We start from the raw sequence: 21603 nt of genomic DNA, 5'->3' as shown, positions 1-21603 counted from the left end.
CTTTCAGGGAGCAGGAGGCATCATGGTGGGACGCTGCAGGCAGAGGAAGAGCTAGAACACTCTAGCTAAAATAATTAAAGCCCACTGTTTAAAGTCACCATACACCCTGCTATATGAACAATCCACATGGAAGGGGAAAATTAGCTATTAGCTGGTAAATTATTTTAACATTCATTTCCCTTTAAAAGAAAATCACTTGGGAGTGTTAATATCCAGAGGAACTGCCCACGCAGATTCCTGTCTCTGTTGCAGCCACGTTTGGATACGGATTGAACATGACAGAATTCAGGGTTCGTTCAGATCAAGTGTCAGCCTCAAATTGCAGCTTGATGTTCAAGGATTGTGTCATGTCGGTTATGGTCTTAGTTCTGCAACTAACCTACCATATTACTTAATGTCTTTGGGTTTGGGCCTCCATTTACTCATCTATACAGTGGGAATTATACTATCTTGCCTGGTTTTAAGGGAGATAAATGAAGCATGTATTGTATAAGCTTATGACGTCACGCCTGATCCATAATCAGAGCAAGTGATGTTTCTTTATTCCCCTCCCTGCCACCTCCTTTTATTTTTTTTTTTTTGAGACAGAGTCTCACTATGTCACCCTAGGTAGAGTGCCGTGGTGTCACAGCTCATAGCACCCTCAAACTCTTGGGCTTAAGCGATTCTCTTGCCTCAGCCTCCCAAGTAGCTGTCACTACAGGCGCCCACCACAACGCCTGGCTATTTTTTGTTGCAATTGTTATTGTCGCTTAGCAGGCTGGGGCAGGGTTCAAATCTGCCAGCCTCAGCGTATGTGGCCAGTGCCATAATCGCTGTGCTACGAGTGCCGAGCCTGCCCCCTCCATTTTTAATACTCATATTGGTCACCAATCTGTCTATCCACAACAATTAACTATTCTACAACTCCATTGGACTATCTTCCCAGTGAAACCAAAGTTCCCAGGGACTGGATTCGTCCTGTCTTACTCAGCCCAGGGACCCAAACTAAAGAAAGGCTCAACAGATATTAGTGGATTTAGGGGAAAGCAGGATTATAAACCTGCACAATTGGTGAGGTCAAAGGAAGAGACGTCACAGATTTTTAAATTAGATATTTTTGCCACACTCTCATACTAAAATTACCGGATTAATAGATAGTGCCCTTTTCAAAAATAATCTGTCTCCATTTTATGTAGAGAAAATGAGAGAGAAAGGAAAGAAGAAAGGGGAAGAAAAAAGAAAGCAGGCAAACTAGAAGCTTCCTATGCCAAACAACAGTCTCTGGCCACCCATCTTCAGCAGAATGCTCACATTAAACACATCAATTTAACCACTAACCACTCCTAAAGATAATCAAGAAGGAAAATGTGATTTTGGGAAAGAGGGAAGGGAGAACCTCGGTCTCCCACAGCAAAGCAGAAATAACACCCTGATTCCCTGACCTGGTAGCATTATTGGTCTTACTGTTACGTTCCAATGGTCAAACAGATTGAAAGTGGACAGTGTCTTTTCTGAGTTCACAAGCAGGTCACAATCAGACAGCAGCTTTCTTTATTGAGCACCTACTATGTGTTCACAGCTCAACAGCCCAGAAACCAATTCAGCCCAGCTTCGCCCCCCTAAGATGAAGTTTGAGCCGTGCATGATTAACTCTGAATCAAACGTGGATCTGAGAAGGATGGAATAAGCAACCCGCCTCCAAAGGAAGGAAAGAGCCCCGGCCCCCATCCTGGGAGGGACAACATCTTGACCTCTCCTGAAAGGAAGTCTTAAGTGTGGACCCAGGTGCTAGTGAGGGGGGCTGGTGGGGGGTGGAGATAAAAGGCTTTCTGGAGGCCCTCTGACCCTAGCCATCCCAGGGGAAATGAGCAAGGAGGCTGCTGGCTGGCAGACAAGCAGGTGTGCCCTTAAGAAGCCACAGAGATTAGCAGGGGCTTATCCAAACCTCTGCAGGAGGCAAATCTCTCCTGGCTCTCTCAGGAGACCTTGGTGCTCCTCTGGCATCAAATAAGCCAGATGCAGAATGGATGTCAACTAGGCCTTTTGTGATTTTGTGTCCCCAGAGCACGAATCTGGACACCATCACACTCACCAGGGCCCCAGTGAGAACAAGTTTGGAGACTGCATTTAGAAAAAAGAAAAGAGAGAGAAACGTTGGTTCAAGGCAGGAGCACAGACAGACGAAGCTTCGTTTACATTTGGGCCTTTGTCTTTGAAGCAATTGTTTGCCACTCAAATCAGACGAGAAATTGCTTTTTTTCTCTAGAAAACATGACTTCTGAGAAAAATAGATGGTATTTGCTCTTCAGCAAATGTAAAACAACAGAAGACCCAGAGGTTGAAAGAGCTCCCTTTCTCAAGAACTGGAAGGAAGGAAGCAAATTAGCAACTTCAGCAGTGGAAAGAGGGGGGAGCGAGTCCCTATCAGTTCAAAATACGTCAGCTTTACACCAGGTCAAGGTCTGGGGACGCAGGGGGAAGAACACGGGCTATAGATCCAGCAGCCATGACTGCAATCCTGACTGCCGTGTATCTGCTGTGTGACTTTAAACGGGCCACTTCACCTCTCTGAGCGTCAATTATCCCATCCTAAGATAAGCCTAGCAATGGCTTCTTCATAGAACTGTTTGAGCACTAATAAGGTAATTTCCACAAATACCTAACAGTACCTAGCACTTAGAAGGTGCTCCATAAAACTTAGTTCCTTTCCTTTCCCCCTCTTCTGACAATCTAACAATAGGTAAAATCCTTACTATTTGGAGTTGTGGAAAGCTATTCCCAGCAAGAGTAAGTCACCTGCCCAAACCTCATTCAGATAGAAAGAACAGAAGTCAGAATACAGATCTTCCCCATGTCCTAGCTAGGTCTTGTTGGATTGGCAGTATAAGGATGGCCCAGTGTCCCAGTCTCAGAAAAGGTCTGATAATGGCCATAGCAAAACAGAACCCTCAGGATCAGATACCAGTACTCCTGGGCCACCTTTTGCAGGTATATCTTTCAGGGAGCTGTAACTGTCTCTTAAACATTGTTGAAACATGCCCAGAAAACATGTAGGGCAAATGGAGTTTTGGTGAGGGTGGTGGGGTAAGGGTGGGGTAGGTGGTACTCATACTTTTAACTACTGTTAAAGAGCTCTTTTACCTTTTCAACTGGTTGCACCCCACACATCCAAGTATGAGACAATTCACTCCAGAATGGCTAAAAATATGAAGAAGATGTCCTTGATTCAATAACAGCAACATCAATAATAGTAATTTTATTTCATTTTCAAAGCCCCCCAACCTCCAAACCAGCATTTGTGGCAAAAGTAGAAACATAACCCCAAGGGCTGATTCCCAGTCTTCCCTTTCCCTAACTGCCCTGAACATTTCTGTGGCAGGAAGTTTCTCTTTGAGAGGCCAGATGACGGCAAATGTCGTCTTCCCGTTTTCCCAGAAGGGGTTGCATTTCTACTCCTATTTGAATCGTCCTATCAACAATACCTAAACTTTTATAATTTTAGAACTAGAAGAAATCCTGTACGTGCTCTAATTTCCCCTCTCTTGTTTTAAAAAAAAGTAATCGAGAGAGGCTCAGAAATAGGGAATGATTTACCCAAGGACAAGAAACTAACTTGGCCAGCTCTCTACCCCACGCTTCACTCGGGGTTTTAGGGACCCATGTGGATGAAAGAAACATCCTGGTGCAATCTTTATTATCCCCACAGAACTAACTATGCACAGAGCCTTCAATAAAGGCACTCAAGGACAATGTGATAAAAGCACAATTATTATGACAGATACCCAAATATTCCATTAAACATCCTCGGGAAAAAGTAAATAAATTAAATGCCAAAAAGCCCTTGAAAGCTTTGAAAGTAGAGTTGCCTTTTTAACTCAAGGATTTCTTTTTGGCTCCTCAGGTAGTTAAAATTTTTGAACTGGCATAGTTTCCATGGAGGCAGCAAATCACTAAAAGTGGAATATTTGGTTTATTATCATTGTAACTGATAAAGTTATTTCATTCAACTATAATTCACTAGGTGCCAGGTATACGAGGGATGTCCAGAAAGTGTCTAGCTATGTAGGTCTCGATTTTTCATATTACATGGCTGGAGACTTTCCAGACAGCCTTCATATATGCTAAGAAGTGCTGAGAATACAATGAGGAATAGCCATAGTCTCTCTCCTCAAGAAAGTCAGTCTAGGGAGGAATGAACAGGTACTATACAATATAGATTAAAAACCTACGTGAAGACCTGAACTATAAAAGTATCAAACTCTTAGAAGAAAATATAGGAGCAAAGTTTTATGACATTGGATTTGGCAATGATTTCTTGAACCCAAAGCACAGGCAACAAAAGAAAAAGGTACGTAAATTGGACTGCCTCAAAATTAAAAACTTCTGTGTGCTGAAGGACACAAGTAACAGAATTAAAAGACAACAGAATTAAAAGATGGAAGGAAATATTTATAAATCATAGATCTGATAAAGGATCCAGAATATATAAAAAATTGCTAGAATTCAACAACAACAAAAAAGGAAAGGCCATTATTCAAAAACGGATAATGGACTTGAATACACATTTCTTCAAAGAGATACAAGTGACTAATAAGTGCAGGGGGTGGAAATAACAACACTAACTATTAAAGAAATGCAAATCAAAACATAATGGGATGCCACATGGCTCCTATAGGATGGCTACTCATGGGGAAAAAAAAAAAGAAAGTAACAAGTTTTGATGAGGATGTGGAAAAACTGGAATTCTTAGTGGAACATGGTGCCACCACTGTGAAAAACATGTGATGACGCCTTAAAAAAATTCAAATGGAATTACCACTTGATCTTTCTAACAAGTTTCAGGTATGTACCTATAAGAACTGGAAGCCCAGACCTAGAGAGAGATTTATAGCAGTATGATCCTTAATAACCAAAAGATAGAAGCCAAAAGAGTGTCCATGGATGGATAAATGAAGAGACAAAATGGGGCCTATCTAAACAGTGAAACATGATTAAGTATTAAACAAGAAAGAAATTCAAACATGGATGAGCCTGGAGAACATTATGCTACGTGACGCATGGATAAGCTGGCCACAGAACTACAACTACTATATGAACCCACTGATATGGGATACACCAGAGTTCAAATTCTTAAGAGACTGAAAGAACGTTGGTTGCCAGGAGCTGGGGAGAGGGAGGGATGGGGAGTTATTGCCTAAGAGGTCTAACAGCTTTGGTTTTTCAAGGCGGAAGAGCTCTGTGGATGGATAGTGGTGATGGTAGCACAACACTGTGAATATACTTGACTACTGTACTGTATATTTAAAAATGACTAAAATGGTAATTCCTATGTTATTTATATCTTGCAACGATTTGAAAGAAAACAGAAGCACTACAATTACTATCATGAGTAAACTTATCAGGAGCCAACTTGGGTCTCTAGCTCCCTAGCCAACGCTTTAAGGAACCATGGCAGGTGGAGCCCCTGTGGGAACCTTACCCAAACAGAAATCTTAAGATTCCATGTGAAAGTATGATACACCAAGAGAGGAAGAGAAAAAGCCTTGTTGCAAAGGCTGGTAAAGCCCTATCCAGTCTTCCTTGGAGACCATATGCCTCTCTAGAGCTTTATAAAACCGATAATGCTAAACTTGTTGATGAACAGAAATGATTTTAAATGCCATTTCACTTTTAGAGAATACTAGGACAGAGAAGCATGTTATATTCATTACCTTTTGGTTTTGACTGCTGAGAGGTTGTGCTTTATGGCCTTCAGCAGGGACCCTGGGTACTCCTTCCCAGACATGGGGATCTATGTAGTTATTCGGTACATTTTAGGAACAAATGTTAAACTTGTGGGTAGGGACTTACCAGTAGTTGTTTCATCTAAGAGACGTTCTAGATCTGTTGTTCTTTAGTAGTAGAGATTTCCTGGAGTGTCACAGTCTTGGCAAGATGGGGAACGCCTGAAACTCCACTGAAAGTGAATACAGGAAGACAAATTACCTGCAGTAAGGGTGAAATAACTTCCCCATGACCCCAAGATTCATAGATGTCATCCGACATGCAGTGTCCTTTAAAAGGGCACACATTTATTCAGAGCATTTAACAAGCTCCTTTATTATGTCTTCGTTATGCTAGGTGCTATGCTAGTATGGGAGACACAGAAATAAGACACAGTCTAAGCATTCAAGAACCTTAAATCCTGGAATATAAGAAAATATTAAAGAATAAATTGCAGTGTCATAACATAGGATATATTTTGGTTTTGTCTGCATAAGCTAAAGAAAACACACACACCTCCCCTCGTGCCACTTTCAGATGGGACACCCAAAGTCCACGGAAATAAAAAATGAATCAAGTGACAGCCATGCCTGTGCCCCCGTGTTGTGCTTGATCCAATGGCTGTCTTATATCTGTGCTCCCTGAGGCCCTGTGTGCCCCTCCCAAGAAGCCCAGTCTCTGACTGGACTTGTCAGAGTCAGAAGCTGAGGCTGAGATCACAGGCTCCCATCCCTATTCAAGCCTGTGAGCCTCCCAACGAGGAAACACTCCCTGCCCCTTGGCCACAAAGTGTGTAGCTGTACCTTTGATCAGAAAGGCAAGCAACCAGCGAGTGTAAATGGCAAATCCATCAGCGCTATTATCCAAACAGCAAGGTTGGCAGTATTGTCTTCACAAATTAAAAATGACACATCATGACAATTACATGGCTGTGATAGACCTCGCTGCCCGACATGCTGGTTCAGCCTAATTCCCAGACTGTTTCAGACACCCAAACAAATTAACACATGTTCCCTGATGATACAAAATTGTGCTGTTCTGTGTGAGTGTATGAGAGAGAAAGAGAGAATCGCCATACAAGCATATCATCACCAATTAAATATTTATCAGACTTCCACTGACCTATGGAAGGCATCCCCAGTTAGCCTCTGGAGCATCGGCCCTGGCTATTTTTAAAGGCCAGCTCCTAGCCTTGGTCAGTGGAGTATACTAAACTTCAGTGAAGAGCTCTCACTATCTTTTGCATTGGATCCATACCCCAGGCTGAATGAAGCTTTTAGAACCAGCAAGAACCAGATGGCCCTCCAAGATCATTTCTGAATGTTTGGATCTGAGTCGTTTGTATGCGGAAGCCTTCACAAAATAGCAATCTGGGGAACATGCTCCAGGCTGAGTCCAGCTTTCCAGACAGCCCATCTTTGCCTACAATTGAGAAGACAAGCACAATATTGCAGGGTTCCACAAAAATATTGCAGCATTTATCTATATGTGTAGCATCAAATACATGAAGTGTCCCCGTCAGGCTGTCACTACAATGGTAGTCTGCCACCACTCCTCCTCCCCACTCCCCCCAATTAATTTTCTTTTCTCTGGTGCACCTATAGATTCTCTCCTGGAGCAGGCATAAAGCCAGCTTTGTGAACCGGCCAGCAGAGGGTACTACGATACTGGTGCAATAATCCAAGTGGCAGCAAATTCACAGCTGAGAAAGATTTAGACTAATTAAAATGGGCTCCAGTTTTATTACATGCTAGGCACTCCTAGCCATGAAGAGGAGGGCTGTGGGATGGGAGAGATGGAAACAAAACTGGTAGACAGGGTCTGTTCATCTGAGGAAGCAGCAGGCAGCACTGTGGGCCCAGTGTCACAGTGAGTCAAGGGGGGGTGAGGCAAACCAAAGTTCAAAAGTAAGAAGAGATGAAATCTAAAGGATCAATCACTTCTGGTTATCCACCCTCAAGGAAAGGAAATTTATGTTCAGATAGATACCTGCACCTGGATATTTATAGTAATTCTATTCAAATCACCCCAAATTGGGAACAGCCCAAATTGTCCTTCAATTGATTAATGAGATAAGCCAAGTGTGGTATATCCAGGCGATGGAATACAGCTCAGAAATAAAAGGAACAAATTATTGTTGTTGAATACCTGAGACAGCATGGATGAATATCAAAGGGATTGTGTTGAGTGGGAGAAGGAGGCTGCTGCTCAAGATTGGTGCGGGACCAGAATCTGCCCACCCTCAGGACCCAATATCCGTGATGGTGTAGAACAGCCTCAAGTTCATTCTAGGAACTTACGTCGACAATTGCATAAAACAGCCTCAAGTTCATTTTTCACCTCACTTTCTGGTAAGGAGTCGTTCATTATCTTTGGGCAGGGGTTTAACTAAGGGGTCAAACAAAAGCTAGATAGATCTAATCAAACCCCGTCATTTACAGATGTGCAAGGTCAGAGAGAAAGTAGTGAGAAGCCCTCAAAATTACACAGCTGGTGATGCCTGCTGGGATCCTGCGTGCCCACCCTCAACCCTTCTGGCTGTACTCTGCTCCCATCACTTCCTCATCCAGCTCTCCAACCAGGGACAGTGTTTCTTCACATCTGTCCTGGGTAGGTAAGACTGTGTTTTATATTTAAAAGATGGCAAGACAAACAAAGCTGACTCACAGCATTCCATCATAATCCACTGAAAAAGCACCACCTCCCTTAATATGTTGTTGTTACTGTTTTTCTTTTCTCAGATCAATTGCTTATTAATTCCTGTGCCTGATTCCTATATTGGCCTTCTCTTGTTCTAGCTATTAAATCAATTGATTAGACTGCTGATGGAAAAAAAATTAAGGAATTCTTATCTATGAAATCACCTCTTATGCCTATCCATGTTCTCCTATTTCCATCTAATTTTGGAGTGCTCAGAAGAGGGTGGTCTGCCTCGCCCTCTGCATACGTGGCTCGGTCAGATGGAATGGTACGGGGAAAAGTCCTGGTTGAGAAGTTGAGATCTAGGTATTGATCCAGTTCTGTTAATAACTGGATGTGAGATTTTAGGTAAGTCTCTTCCTTTCTTCGAGCCTTAATTTCCTGCTCTATGAAGTAAGCTGGTTGTATTAGAAGATCTATAAGGTACTTTCTAGTCCTACCATGTTACATTTCTGTGTTTAGTCTTACGTGTAGCTGGCAAATACTCAATACATAAAAGAACTGATCACTTTCAGTTGATTTCAACAAATAACGTATTGACAGGCTATATCCCAGGTCAAGAGGGACATAAAAATAATAAATAAATAAATGTTGCCTTTAAGGACACACAACCTAATGGATTAGAACAAGAATCTCAAGCTAAGGGATAGCGATTCCAGGCCCACTGATCCACTTGCAACCATTTGGGCCATTCATTTAACCTCTCTGTTCTTATTTCTTCATCTATAAGTTGCGAATAATAACGGCTTCTTCTAGGAGTGAAGAATAAACAGGAGCATATTAGTTTTTATGATTTAGTCATTCATATTACTTTCCAGATCTCTTGAAACAGCACTTATTTTCCTCACCTCAATACCTTTCAGTAAATGAGCTCCATTTTTATTTTTTTCATCTCTCTAAGTTGAATATACTACTAGTCCTCTGAGAGGCAACTCAGAGCATGAGGTCCACTTCACAAAGACTTGTTTGTGCCAGCCGGCACAAATCTTGCTTGCCTCTGGTTTTCCGTAGACTTCACAGAACATTTATATGGCATTTTCTACTGCTTCACAATTGGACGTGAGTGTGTATGGTTTTACGCTCTCCTGAACTCCGGCTTCTTATGTTACCAACTGGTAGAGGGACCTCAAATCCCCCCTGTATCAAGTAAAACCCTAATCTAGCCCAGAGACCCTGCTCCTCTTCTTGGGCTTATCTCAGTTTATAATATCTCAGGGACTAAAATACCTAAATATTTATCACATTTTCTATCACACCTTTTTCCATCCATCTTATTTAATTCCAACTCATACAGCCCTCAAATCTACCCTCTGTTGTCCCCCCTGTCATACCTGGCTGGAGCATCTCTTGGCTGCGTGAGCACAGTGGCAGAGGGAAGGGAGTATCACCTAGCAAGTTCCTTCAAAATATCCTTGTTGGCTTAGCTCCTGTGGCTCAAGTGGCTAAGGTGCCAGCCACATACACCTAAGGTGGCAGGTTTGAATCCAGCCCGGGCCTGCCAAACAACAATGACGGCTGCAACCAAAAAATAGCCAGGCATTGTGGCGGGTGCCTGTAGTCCCAGCTACTTGGGAGGCTGAGGCAGGAGACTTGCTTGAGCCCAGGAGTTGGAGGTTGCTATGTGCTGTGGCACGCTACCAAGGGGGACAGCTTGAGGTTCTGTCTCAAAAATAATAATAATTCTTACTTTTTTCCTCAGAAGACTGAGGAAAAAAAAAAAAAAACAGGCTTGCATATTTTACAAAAGTGTCCCAAGTTATTCTGATAGATTGCCCATCCCTTTTGAAAACCACTTTCTTAATCTTTCTCCCATCCAATCCTTTCCCCTCCTCCGCTGCTCAAGTTTTTAGAACTTCCACCCAAGTAATCATGGCTCCTCATTCCCTTCTCAGTAACAAACAAACAAACACACAACAGATTCTTCAGCCTGTCCTTCACAGTCTGCTCCAGGCCACTTTCCTGACCTGTTTCCTCCTATTCCTTCCATGCCCTGTCGGTCCCAGACAAACCAAAATAGGCCTTGTTCCCCCAAATACACCACAGCCTTTCACAAATACACCACAGCCTTTCACAAACCCACCACAGCCTTTCACAAATACACCACAGCCTTTCACAAACCCATGGCTTAGTTCATACCATCTCATCTTTTTGGAATTCCCTCCCGTTCTTATCTCATTTTCCCAACCTCGGAGAATTCCACTTAATTTTCAATGCTCAGGTTACATGCCGCCTCCTCCACGAAGTCTTTGCCAATCCCTACTCTCTTTCAGGCAGAAACAGATGCTTCCCCTGCACCTTCACATCCCTCCATTCCCAGTGCTAATCCACTGGTGAAGGGCTTGGGTAGTCAACTCTTCTTGATTCCCTCCAGAAACATAAGCGTTCCTCCTCTCGACTACTAAATAATTTCGTATTCCTCTGTTATTACAGTCCATACCCTATTCTATTCTGAGTGTACATGGTGTGTTTCATAACCTGTTTGTCTCTTAAATGAGACCATAATCCCCCTGAAAGATAGATACCAACCACCTTTATCCTTCTTTTTAATCCTCTACATCAAGCAAAGGCCTCAGAGTTTTCACAGGCACTAAATAAACAATTTTCCAGACAAGATTAAGATCAGACATCATCTCCTCAGGAAACCTTTCCCAGTCCTAAGAAGTGATAGGGAGCTGCATCTGTTACAGCAGCACCCCACACATCACAGTGTTAATGAAATCACTTGCTTATGAGTTTTAACCTCTACTAGACTGCAAGTTCCTTCTAGGAAAGAGCTCCGTTTTGTCTGTCTGTTACCTGTGGCCCAACGCACAATGCCTGACAGCTAGCTCTACTCCTCCATCTTCTGCAACAGCTAACCTGAACTTACTGTCGTTTCCTTCCAGTTGATCTCCACGCACACTCACTACATATTTTACCCTCTCCCGATAATATGCCCTTCAGCCTTGGACTTAGTGCAAACATTCAATAAATACTTTTTGTGAGTTGAAACATTTTTATTGAATCTTCTTAAATAAATTAAGGCCTGCTTATAAGAGGATGTGGTTTTCCCTCTGAGCTGTGTCCCGGAAAAGGAAGGATTTCGTCTTGGAATGGCTCTTCCCCACCTTTTTGTTGTCATGTATATATCCTGATATTTCAGTATGATTAGTCAGGTCTCGAGGAAAGCTGTTCTAATTCTGAGCTTATTATTGACCCAGTCTGATACCAGCCACTTCCTCTCCAGCCATCCCAATACATTCACCAGATTGGCATGTGTTATATTAACCTTGTTCATGAATTAAAAAAAAAAAAAAATTAAAGGAGACATGGAAAAATATCCTTGAGAAAATTCAAAATGCCTACTCAATGTGGCAAGTGCCATTCAAACAAACCTGAGGGTCGCATCATTGTTCAGTGCATTGAAAATTACTATGTAGCCATAAGGAAAGATGGAGATTTTACCTCCTTCATATTTACATGGATGGAGCTGGAAAATATTCTTCTTAGCAAAGTATCTCAAGAATGGAAGAAAAAGTATCCAATGTACTCAGCCCTACTATGAAACTAAGCTTTCATAGGAAAACTATAACCCAATTTTAGCCCAGGAATATGGGGAGAGGGAGGGGAGGGGAGGGGGGAGGGTGCTGGGGTGATTGGTGGGATCACGCCTATGGTTCATCCTATAAGGGTACATGTGAATCTCTCTAAATGTAGAATATAAATGTCTTAACACAATAACTAAGAAAATGACATGAAGGCTAGTTGGATGAAAGTATTTCAAATTGTATATAGGAACAGTACACTGTACCCCATGTTAGTATTAATGTATACTGCTATGATTTAATAAAAAAAAAAAAAGAAAATACATAGGTCTTATGGATAATGAAAACTTTATCCACCACTGAAAGGTTTTAGAAATCTAAGTTTTGTAAAGGCAACTAAGATATCAAGATAATCATGAAAATAAAACCAACCTCACATCATTGCTATTAAAAGTTATGAAGATACAGTGTGATGGGTTTCATTTGAAGCAGTAATAATAGTCACCATGTTTTTAGAAAGCAAGAGCTTTGGAAACTCCTCTTTTCTCCACTGTTTAAATAAGATAGCACAAGTGTCCTTATATAAGTTTTTAAATTCCTTAACCATTCTTGAGTACCTGGGCACAACTTGGCTGACACTGTATCCAAAACACTAAGCTCGCTACAGAACAGCCCAGAAGGGGACAGTCTTTCTGGAAGTTGGGAAACCACACGAAGTTGAATTAAATAAAAAGAACAAGTGCAACATTGATCATAGCACAAAACCAGGAGAAGGGATGGAAAGACGGCTGCCATCATAATATATCACAGTATCAGAGATGTCAAAACATTTTAGGGGGATTTTCCAAATAAGTCTAGTAGGAAATTATTAGCAGCCCGAAAATAATGATGCCGTTCTTCCTGTTTAAGGGAAAAGTCCTGAGATATCTGTGAACTTTAACTCACATTTTATGATTTTATTTAAAAGTCCCCAGAGTCTTGATGACTCCAGAGTTCTGTGATCTACGATAGATGATTTCTTTTTGCAGTGAGGTCATCTGTGTGATTAGTGGCAGTGCAGTAGTTTAAGGCTCCTTTGAAAGAATAAAATTATGTCTAGAATTGAGGCAATCGTCCAGATTAGTCTTTTAAAACCTGATACTAGATGTAAAATAATTGGTGTGGACTTGGATCATCTCAGCTGATGAGCCATACCACCAAAATTTACTGGTATAAAATGAGATGATGTGGAATCTGCAAAATTACTAATCCTACCCGGGGAAGGACAGATCCCAAAGAAGATCACCACCCTGCAAGCTTGAGTTACCACTTCAAATCCTTTCTCTGGTTAGCAAGTAGTGAGAGGAAAACAACCAAAAAAAAACACATTTTGAGGAGTTTCAGCACTTCTCCTATTATCCATCCTAATGTCCAGATGTTCTACATTTGTCAAAGCTTTACATGAAAAGAAAAGGAAGTCCCAGATTATTTTAAATGTCTCAGATGTACAAAAAGGTTTATTTGTTATACCAGGAAATAGGTCCCTGAAATGAGCAATTGGCTTTATATTGAACCAACTTTCCCATTAGATTGTGAGTTTCCTAAGGGCAGTCTGGGTCTCAGGTCCTGCTAATCAGGCCAGAGTAGCAGCTGAATTCCTATGAAATCTCAAGTACAATCTTGAGAAATAACAGCCTGGCACAAGGAGCTGGCCTGGGACCACAAGTCTTGTCTCAGGACCTGCTCCAGCACCACATGTTAACCCTGGGTAAGAAAAAATTGTCTTTAATCCTGGGCCTCCCCCTATGTATATCAGGAAAAAAAATGCCCTTTCAAGAGTATGATAATGAATTAGATATTGACAGTCAAAATGATACCGGACAGGTGGCGCCCCAGCCAGCTCAGCCAAGTGGGGCTGGAGGAACTGCCACCTCCGTCTTGGTGGTGTTGGTGGCAGCAGCCAGCAGAGGAACCAGCAGGCTGGAGCAGGCTGGAGCAGGCTGGAGTGTAGGCAAGGGACCGGAGCTTCCATACCCCAACAGAGGCTCTAGTAGCCAAAGGAACCAGACACAAGCAAGGGAAAACACTGGGGATTCCTCCAGTGCATCCCTGATTGGTCCATTTTCAAAACCTGCTCCTGGTTGGTCTGTTTTCAAGACCCAAAAGCTCATTGGACAATTGCCCCTATATAAGCCCCTGAGCAGAGAGCCCAAGCACAGATCTCCGCAGACCTCTGAGGGAGAGAGAGCAGAAGACCAAGAGCTATAACACTAGTATCCTGCCCTGCAAGGAGGTTTATCTCTTTGTAAGAGCTGTAACACTTGTATCCTGCTCTGCAAGGAGGTTTGGCTCTTTGTAAGAGCTATGACACTTGTATAAAACCTATCTTACTACTGATCCTGCTTTGCAAGGTTTGGCTCTTTGTGAGAGCTGTAACACTTGCTGAATAAAACCTAACCTACTGTTGATCCTGTGGTCCGTTGATTCATTCATCGAATTGTCGAGACCAAGAGCCTGGAAATCCAGTATCAAAAGTCCAGTATCAAAAAGACTTTCATTTCTTGAAATAATGTTTTACACAATAACAACTATTTCTTTCAAGAAGTTGAATGATATGAATAAATTACATTTTTTTGTGAGTTCTTGATTAATGCTTAGATAACCTGATCTCCCTGGGTATCAACAATGTTCTTTCTGGCTTTATCTTAGCTCTACTTTGACCATGGTTGGAGCCAGGGTGGAAGAAGAGAATGCAATGGAACTAGGGATAGTAGAAGCAATTGAGGAAGGGTGGAGAGGCAGTACAAGACTGCTGAATTTTTGAAGAATTGCTCATCTGACATATTTCTTTTGATACCATTCCACAAACTTCATTTTTAGCAATTCTGGAGCAGGCATTTTATATCTATTCTTCCCCTCCTTCTACTTGTACATTCAGAGAAACGAGCAGAGGGGGCATTTCTCTAAATCAGTGATTCTCAACCCGTGGGTCGCGACCCCTTTTTAACAAAGGAAATACATTGCAGCATTAGGAAGGTTGAGAACCACTGCTCTAAATCAGCACTGTTTCTTTATATAGGATTTCACATGAAATGAATATTCATTTAATATGAATCTTAAATATAAGTGAACATGAATCACTATACATAAATACATATAAGTAAAATGAATATATATGTACTAGTATGTTATTTATATTCATCATATTACACATACTGATATATACCTAGCCTGTGGATTACCACATCACTTCTCTTAGACTATCCTTGAGAGTTTCATAATCTACTTAAAATATTAACTGTGAAAACAATGTAATTATTTTTCAAGGAAATTCTAGATATCTGGAGTTAGCTTAGCTGGCCTATATGAATGAGATAGAGTTTACCCCCTACCCTCCACAAAAAAAAAAAAAAAATTAGGGAGAAAATAGAACTTTGTCAAGGCGTTCTCTATAGTTAGAACCCTAATTTACCATAAATGCTTATTTCTAAACCCAACTCTTTGAATATAAAACATCATATCCAGGCTCAGTGCCTGTAGATCAATGGCTAGGGTGCCAGCCACATACACTGGGGTGGGCGGGTTCGAACCAGGCCCTGGCCTGCTTGGTGCCCAAACAACAATGACAACTACCAATAAAAAATAGTCAGGCATTGTGGCAGGTGCCTGTAGTCCCAGCTACTTGGGAGGCTGAGGCAAGAGAATGGCTTAAGCCCAATAGTTTGAGGTTGCTGTGAGCTGTGATTCCATAGTGCTCTACAGAGATTGACACAGTGAGACTCTGTCTCAAAAAGTAAAATAAGATAAAATGAAATAAAATAAAATATTTTAATTAAAAAAATATCATATCCAAATGTCACCCTTTTACTAACTTAAGAAGCCCTTGGAGTTTTCCATTTGCTTCCCCAAATATCCTAAGAAAAGTTTGTTGTGCTGGTGGGTTAGCACTGTTGAAAGTCTTTACTTTGCTGCTATGTTTCTCATTTCTTTTTCTTTTTTAATTAGATTAATATAAGGGCACAGATGTAGGTTGTTTGTGTTTCTAAGGTAAAGTTCTAGTTCTAGTTGAGCCCTTCGTCCACAGGGGGCGCTGTATAACCTCACTAGCAGCCCATCTGGTGTGTTTCTTACTTCTGATAAGTACTACTAGGAAACAGACATCACAAAAGACAATAACTGAGCATTTATCTCGGAAGGCCTCACACGGTTGGGGAGGGACAGGCAGGCTACTCATTCAAAAAGGGGCAGCCCAACTTTGTCCTCCCAACTGGGACCAGAGAAAAAGCAATCCAGGCGTGTTTAAAAAATGCTCCCTCTCAAAAGTATGTCTGCTAGGTAGCTATATGTTCTCAATGGCATGCTTTTGAAAAAGAAAACTTTCTCAATTAATGAGGGGATTAGAAATTAGTTTAGTATTTTGTTCCACACAACAGCCACTGAAGGGTTATTTTAAATTAGCCAGAGGGAATTATGGGTAAAAAGTAGAACAGCCACATCCTGTTTCATCTTCTATACACGTGATCTTGCACTTGATTCTCAAAGTTTTTCTTCCAAAGTGCCAGACGGCGTTGTATTTCCCTTTCTTTTTAAAAAGAAGTTTGTATTTTTAGGGCTCAGAAGTCACGGATATTTTCACCACGTTGTGTGTAGTATGTTAAATGTTAGAGGTGGAGTGAATCCACTCTCAGGAAATGCCCTGGTTAGGTATTCTGCCTGATTCACAAGTTTTATACTTACTGGAGCAACTACAGTTGTTGAGATATTTGGATTAATGATTGAAAGTGAACCGAGGCCTTTAAAATCTCTGGGGATGGGCCCTGGCCATGAGATCAGTGGTTCCTTTCAAAACGTTCCAGAAAAAGTTAAATATCTGCGGAGGCCACAAGCTAAGAGATGGCGTTCCTTCCAAATCTGTTCTCCCATGGATGTGAACATTCCTTCCAGCTCCTTGGAGAATTACACTGTTTGGGAGCAACCCTGAGCCTTTCATTAACCTCTTTGGCTCTTTCGGCATTTTAAATGGAAATATTACCCATCCTTGTAATATTTCAGCCATTTTCTCCCTCCCCACCCCCACCCTTTTCCCCCTTTACTAACACAGCACTGATCAGAAGGGACTATCCATTTCTCTCTGTCTAAAATGCTCTGAAGAAGTCAGCAATACCAACTTCCCTTTTCACAAAACCTTTGAAATCGTTTGTTTAAATTTGCCTTTTGAATCATCCCCAACTGACTGTTTCTTGGCAACAAAATATGTGACTTTATCACAGATAAACTTTCCTTGCTCACAATCCCTGGCCTAGAGTTCCTGCAAGGATCACGCAGACGCATGCTGGAAATTAAACAGTGCACTACCAGGGTGGCCACAATTAAATTCAGACTTGCATTCAAACCATGGCTGGCTCTGCATTTCTTCGAGAAGTTTGCTCTCTATAGACATTTCAAAATGTCCTTTCACAAAAGAAAGAGGCAGGGTGGCTGGGTCGGAGTCCTCTAAATCAAGGCAATGAGAATGAAAAGAGGGAGAATGGATTTGCAATGTGCCAAACTAGCTGTTCATAGACAGGGAGAGCTCAGACTTCCAATTCAGGGTGTTTTCTTATGTAACCCAAAAGTTATTCTACCCCCCACATTCACAGACAGACACGATTATTATTTGGAAAAGAAATTATGAGTATTCATATTGAACGCCAACCCACCAGCATGTGTTATAAAATGGAATGTCTCCTCGCAAGAGATTATTTCTTCCTCTGAGGCAGATATATCCCTCTTTGACTTAAAAATATATTTTAGAAATGAAATGCTGAATGTTGAACAAATTCTGAAAATAGTGAAGAGTCCTGGACTCAAGCCAAAAGTTAGATGGCTTGAGGGAAAAAAATGATTAATTTAGAATATTTTTTTTTCTAGGTAATTATAGATAGTACAATATTTAGAAGGAAGAAAACTATGGAGAACCATTTATAGGTATGTGATATTTATAAGCTAAAACTAAGTTTGTGAAATGTGTAAATGTGTTTGTTTTTTTAGCAAAATTGCTAGAATGTGGAGTTCACATTTAATCTGCTTCTTTCTTTCTATGTAGAATCAGTTGCAAACACTTTTATTTACTTGAAAAAATACAAATCGCATAAAGTTAAAGTTTCTGGAAATCCTCCCAGCATTTTAAAGTTATATCAACTGCCCATTTAAAATATTTCCCCCAAAAACCTATTTTGAGGGTGTAACTCTGTAATCTTAGAAACCTTTGGGGATTAGAAGGAGTTGACCAGTTCATAGAAAACAATCACTCGTGCATAACTGTCACCCAAAAGAACAGGTATGTTTAAGAAGCAAAATAACATACTCCTGAGACTTACAGCCACAAGAACTATAGTCAAACCTTTTTCCCTCTATTTTTCTTTCACAATGTACATCAGAAAGTTGCCACACGAATCTCACATGCAAACTTAAATGATCTGAAAAAGACAATTACCAATTCTCGCTGAACTGATTTCAACATTTGAGCAAAAATTACAAACAAACAGGTCTGGCCTTCCTTAAAATTACCATCTAGTTGTTGCCCTGAACAAAAATAAACAAATAGAAAGCTGGACAGATGAAAAAGACTATTCTCATGGTTTTTTTAAAAAGTAAAAATGCAACAGAAAATAAATATCACCACAGATCCTTCCGAAGAGACTGCCTTTGGCATCTGGGCTGGAGCAAGCAAGTCTCCAAAGCCTCCCCCTCCATCTCCCATCAGAATCCTCCATTCTTATATTTCCTAATTCTGGACTGTATTCCTGAGCTGTTTATCAAAACAGAGTGCAATAAAAAGGCTCCACTCTACTACTCCAACTCTTACAATTTTCTCCCTCCTCCTGGACAGAGGCCACTAGGAAGGGAAAGCCTCAGAGGAAAAAAAAAAAAAAAGCAGAGCAGTGAAAGCAAAGAAACAATAGACAACCGTGGCTTTGACAATGCCTTCCCTCAGCCCTCCTTCTGCTCCTGCTGTGACACTTGCATTCAAGAGCAAGGGCGGCTGCCATCGGATGCCCGGACAATGGATTGCGGAGTACAAGGCAGGGGGGAAAAAAGGAAATCAGATGAATTCTGAGCTAAGATGGCAGGGCTCTCACCTTTTCCGTTTTTTGTTTTTGGGTTTTTTTTTTTTTTTTTCAAATAGTCTGGATGGAGGCGTCCCGCAGAGAAGAAATAAAAAGGGTGTCTGAATTGTTGGATGGTTCTGAAGGCTTCTGCATTTGCAAATGCATTTTAGAACTATTTGCAGGGGTTTACTTGCTGCCAGGCATCTCTCTCTCTTTCTCTCTCTCTCTGTCTCTCTCCTGCTTTATGTCCTGCTATCTCCATCACACCTTTGTTAGTATGAAGACTTTCTGCCTGTGTAAGTAAGTGAGAGCGTGCCTTCCTTGATGTTTGAATCAAGACCCACGACTGCATGCATTGCTAATCTAGGGAGCCTACAGCGGTTACTACGATTATCAATTAGCCAGCAAGAGCTGAGACCCTCTTGCCTCTGAAGGAACAAAGGTGGAAAGACATGCAAATATTCTAGCACCTGGATCACACAACTTGCTGGCTCTAAGTAACGGCACCTTTCCTGTCTTTACTTGCTTTAATCTCAGATCTATGTAATGTTGCAGGTTATTAATATTTCCAGCAGCATAACTAGCTATGGAGCATCTATAGACCAGATACCTTTCTTTGGCATCATTGAGCATAAAATGCATTAAGCTGAACTAAAAGGGAATGCCCGGTAACAATGTATTTGATCTATGCTCATTTTAATCAACTGCCAATAAAACTGAAATTAACTATATGGTAGAGTTCTCTGCCCGTTTCAGTGGCTTTTATGAAGCAAACTGAGAAAATAATGATTTACAAAGGAAGGGTAAATATTCAAGTATGGAAAAGCGCATGAGAAGTTTAATTTTCCTTCATAGATGTAATCATCTGGGTTTAAACTCAAGCCTGGATTTTGGTTAACACTGGGAAGGTTTATTTGGGGGGGGGGGGGTGTGTGTGTGTGTGTCTAGTTGTTCATGTTATGGGTACTGACTTACGCTGGCTATGTCTGTGCTAACTAGCGTTAAATATATTCTGTGCTGACCACCGAGACAAAATAAAGAAGTCTTTTATCTCATTTTACAGAAATCTCAAAAAAAAAAAAAACCCTTTTGAAAAACAACATTCTGCCTTTTCCTTTTCAAGGACATTAAAACATTGCCAACTTGAATACACACGAAGAAACAGGGAGGTGTAAGGAACAGCGGATCTTTCTCACTTGATCTTACTTTTAAATACAGATAATTTTGAATGGAATGAGGTACACTGTATCTAAGGTTATCTATCTGTGACTCCGTCCTCCCTTTTCTGGTGCATGAAAAGCAGCGCTTCTGCCCTCAGCACTTCTTGCTGGAATTGAAATCATTTTCCAGCCAGACATAGACAATATCCTGAAGGTCACCGTTTTCCCCTAACTCTGTAATCAAGTCAGCCAGTCTCGCCTGAAGACTCGTATTTTACAGCCAAGCTGGAGCAGGGACAACAAAACAGTTCCACTTTATTTCCCTCTGCTATTTATTCCTAGGGATCTATCACTCCGCAGAGCAATTTTTGTTTTCCTCTTTTCTTCCTAGAGAAAATAGCTAAGACCATCATTTCAGCCTTTTGACTTGTGAAGTAACCACAGACGCCGAGAAATTTGGAGCTAACACTCAGTGAGAACACGCCAACAATAGAGCACAAGAACTGAGTCGCGGGGAGCGGGAGTGAGAGTCTAGCAAGCTTTCATAATGAGGAGAGGTGTGAGAGATCAGGATAAAGCAGGGCAGAGAGGGAGGCACGGGAATCCCACCCAACCCTGTCGCTTAAGAAAGAAAAAATCCTAATGGGGTTGGGGGAAAGAAAGGGAATAAATGGTGCTAAATAGCCGGCGAGGTGACCCACCGTCCAGTTGGCTCCTGGGCTCTTGCCGAGGGGAGTCACAGCCACAGCAGTGACAACGGAGTTCTACTGTGTCAGGTGCGACCTCTGTCTCACTGCTCTCTACCTCCCCAAAAGGAGAGAAAACCATGCCTCAGACAGAGCACAAGAGGAGCGAACAAGCGCCATCAGCGAGTCCCGGACCCCATCAACACAGGCTGGTCTATAAAAGCCTCGCACGCGTATCAAGGGTCCCATTCAAAGGCAACGAAGAGCCAGAGACAACAGCAAATCAAAACCTGGCAGGGCTTCTGGAATAATTTAATTCCTTGCTCCAGAATTTAGATGGGTAGAGCAAGAAATACAGGCGAGAGCTCCTTCACACCAAGGCGCGAGCATATGCCTGGTTCTCTGTGGATGTATTTTTAGACAGAATATCGTGGGTAAGGCAGCCTGTGCACTCACCAGCCGCATTTGCTGCCTGACGTGGTACAGCCTCTTTTCACTCTGAGAGTGGCTGGTGAGCCGAGGAAGCAAACCCACATTCCTCACCAAGCCAACGGCCAGGGAGGAGGACCCCAAACCATGATCCGTTGTCTCTGGGCTCAGAAAGCATTAAATACATTTTCAAGCTGTGTTCTGAAATGAGGTCACGCCGCCTGGCAATTTGCTCATTTCCTATCTTTCCACAAACAGCTTATTCTATTGCCCAAAAGCGCGACCAGGG

The 21603-nt window shown here is 41.7% G+C and overlaps 1 long non-coding RNA gene across 2 annotated transcripts in view; it reads right to left on the bottom strand.

The window, feature by feature from the left end:
• The window catches only part of LOC111727477, a 174728-nt gene that overhangs the window by 102700 nt on the left and 50425 nt on the right, over window positions 1–21603 (bottom strand). For both annotated transcript variants that reach the window (XR_002775032.1, XR_002775033.1), the window contains exon 2: window positions 5833–5938. This is a non-coding gene — a long non-coding RNA (uncharacterized LOC111727477). The remainder of the gene's footprint in view (window positions 1–5832; window positions 5939–21603) is intronic.

Source organism: Otolemur garnettii, unplaced genomic scaffold (genome assembly GCF_000181295.1).
Source record: "Otolemur garnettii isolate 467f Iridium unplaced genomic scaffold, OtoGar3 scaffold00108, whole genome shotgun sequence".
NCBI lineage: Eukaryota > Metazoa > Chordata > Mammalia > Primates > Galagidae > Otolemur > Otolemur garnettii.
This window is presented reverse-complemented; position numbering and strand designations above follow the sequence as displayed.